Genomic DNA, 3,030 nt, shown 5'->3' on the forward strand with positions numbered 1-3,030 from the left:
GGAAGCAGGGCAGAAGTATCACATCTCTTGGTGGTTGACCTGTATGGGAACAGGAGTGTTTTACTTTGCTACAAAGCTAAAGGCATTTTACACTGCCTCCACCCAAGTTTGTAATGTGAATGGGGCAGAAGACACTTGTATGTGTTTACACTGACTTGGGTCAAGTGAGTAAGTGCTGTGGCACCTATTGGCATGGCCTCTAAATTGTTTAATTATCACACAGGAAAATTGTTTCAAAATAATTGGTAAAATGATATGCATCATGTTGGTACAGGTCATCTTAAATTGGAGGAATGTAAGCTTCATGGTCTCATGTTGAATCACTTGTTTGGCATTTTGATCTAACTACTTTACTGTGCAATATTGGTTAGTTTATAAATGATGAGTAAAACACTCACGCATGCTGTGTGGCCATAGTTTTGTTGATATACCTAAAACTGTTCTTCAACAGCTGTGTATGGTGTAAATATTATAGACAGTGTTCCTTGTTAAGTTGTAAGCACAATTAATTACCTGTAAGATTATCAGTTACCACTGAACTTGGACTTGTTAGTATAGGTAAATTATATCCAAACTTCTTATTATGAGACTTGGTCACACAAATATAAAGCTTGTCTGGAAGTCAGTTTTTGTTGAATGAGAATTATTGACTAATTAAAGCTTACTGTCTCTTTGACATCTGGATAATTGACCTGTATGTCTTTTAAATTAAGCTAGCTGTATAATGGGAAATATTTACCATTCTTGGTGAACTTAGAATATTGTATCATGTAAATGAGATCTTGTTCTTTCATTCACCAGTGTATCTGGAGTCTCCTTCATGATGTGTAAATATTTTTAATTTTATTTGGCAATTGAGCTACCAGTGCTTACATGAGTGACTAGACTCCTGAGTTGTCCACTGAGTTTCACTTACCTCAGAGGTATGAAGTCAAATATGGCTTTGGGCCTTGGCAGCATTGAGGTTGCATTTGAGAAAATTCTGCCTACAAAAGATTTAATGTGGCATGCTTTGGACCATTTATAGAACAACCTGTGAAACTTTTTTTTTGTAGTAGTTGATGCTATATCTTGGCTTATTTTTACACGAGTTTTTTCATGTTTGTTTATGTAATGGATGGACAGAATGCAATGTTTTAGAAGACAAAGCAGTATATGTTAAACCTGGTATTAAAGGAGAATGTGTGTGGGGCGGGGGAAGACGGAAGCTGGCAAGTTACCTGATGGGATTAACAGAAGTACTAACTTAATGGATACCTGAACTTTGTCCCTCATACTGATATAAGTTGCTATCACATAGCATGTCCTGGAAAAAAATGTTGTTGCCACAATGCCTAGGAAGCCTTGTCATGGAATAGGACCCCATCTTTTGTTTAGGACCCTTCTTATATAGCATCAAAAGATGATGGTCTCTGCGTATCAGTTCTGGTTGGAGTTTTCAGTATTTTCTACTGCCTTTTTATTTCTTTGGAGTAAAAAGATAAGAAAGTACTTCAAGGTACAGGTGACCCAGATGAACAGCTTATGTACATGTATGTGTGTATATATGCATTCCTCAGGAGAAGAGAGTACTTTCAGAGTATAAATTAGTTTTTGTCTTATGTATAATAAGTATACTTAAAAAATACAGTATCTTTTTAAGACTTAGATTTCAAGTAAAGCTTTTAAATAGAAACTGTAGCTGTGGAATTTCAACACAGGGCAAAGTTTTGTAACCTGTTTGAGACAACCTAAAATTCAAGTAAAAACTGTAATGTTAAAGCAAGTTTTTAAGTATCTAACTCTTGCCTTTTATAAATACGATGAAAATTTACATTTTGTGTATTCGGTGCAGTTAATCCAGTACTCTTGTCTCTGTCGTCATCTTTGGTTCCCAAGGCTAGTTGTTGTAGTGATGGTGGTAAGGAAGTGGTAACAAGTGCAGGCTGAGTCTCAGGGTAGACTGCAGTGTATAAGAAGTGAAGGCTTGTTAATCCCTCTTAAGAGAATTTCTTTGGCATGTAGTGCTTAAAGAAGTTGGTAGACTATTTTCAGGATGCATATTAAGGTAACTACAATGTGATTGTCTTTCAGACAGGAAAAGTCCGTATTCAAATGTGAACACTGTCCTTTAAAAGGAATGCCAAGAATTGGATCCATTCATTAGCAGTAAACAAGGAGATGTAAGAATCTAAGGCACTTCCTGTGGCTTCAGAAAATGAGGGTCCCTATCTGTGTAGGCATAGGAGTGATGACTTTCTTCTGACAGATGAAAAACAGCCAAGCGTGTATTTGAATATCTGAGTTTTCAGTCTGAAAGGAGATTTGCTAGGAGAAGCTACCCTTTATTGAAAAGTAGGTGGCATGAGTGTAATGAGTTTTATATTATGATAATAGTTTTCAAACCTTCTTAGCCATGCACCCTTTTACCTGCAAAACAGTGCTACTTGATCCCCAACACCCAGCAACTCGGCATGTTCAACAATAGTCAAGGTGCAGTGAGTAACAGCATTCTTATGCACTGGCAATCAGCACTCAGCAGCTCCACCAACATTATTAAAATTAGACACATATGCCTGGGCAAAGCACCCTGTACACCAGTCTGAAAAAACACTGATTTTTGGTATTATTTGATACGTTGGTGTCAACTGACAATTTGTACAATAACAAAGGGGATAGAAGTGACTGTGACAACTATAGAGATATCTCCTTGTTGAACATCATCGGAAAAATTGTCACTCAAATCATGATCCCTAGGCTGCGATCTCTAGGTTAAAAGAATCAATCCTGGAAATCACTACAGTTTTTGCTCTCCACCATTGATAATTATATTTTCACTCAAGCAACTGCAGAAATATAAAGAAAAACACATACCACTGTACCTAGCCTTCATAAATCTCACGAAGGCCTTCAGAACGGGGCTGTCCCCCCAAACTGTCGAACATCATTTGCTCCTTAAATCAAGGTGTGGATGAAGGCAACTGTAGTGTATGAAAACAAAGAATCAAATGCCTTTGACATGAACATGGAAGTGAAATGGGTTAGCCCCAT

The 3,030-nt window shown here is 37.2% G+C and overlaps 1 long non-coding RNA gene across 1 annotated transcript; it reads right to left on the reverse strand.

Moving 5' to 3' along the window:
• Nucleotides 1-277: 277 nt before the first annotated feature.
• LOC109291671 lies at nucleotides 278-2,713 on the reverse strand. The gene is made up of 2 exons (XR_002095920.1): nucleotides 2,633-2,713; nucleotides 278-2,592 (listed from the first exon to the last, which is right to left on the reverse strand). It is a non-coding gene; the product is annotated as an uncharacterized LOC109291671 (long non-coding RNA).
• Nucleotides 2,714-3,030: the final 317 nt, after the last annotated feature.

The sequence above is a fragment of the Gavialis gangeticus genome, unplaced genomic scaffold (genome assembly GCF_001723915.1).
Source record: "Gavialis gangeticus isolate Ggan-Ray unplaced genomic scaffold, GavGan_comp1, whole genome shotgun sequence".
Classification (NCBI taxonomy): Eukaryota; Metazoa; Chordata; order Crocodylia; family Gavialidae; genus Gavialis; species Gavialis gangeticus.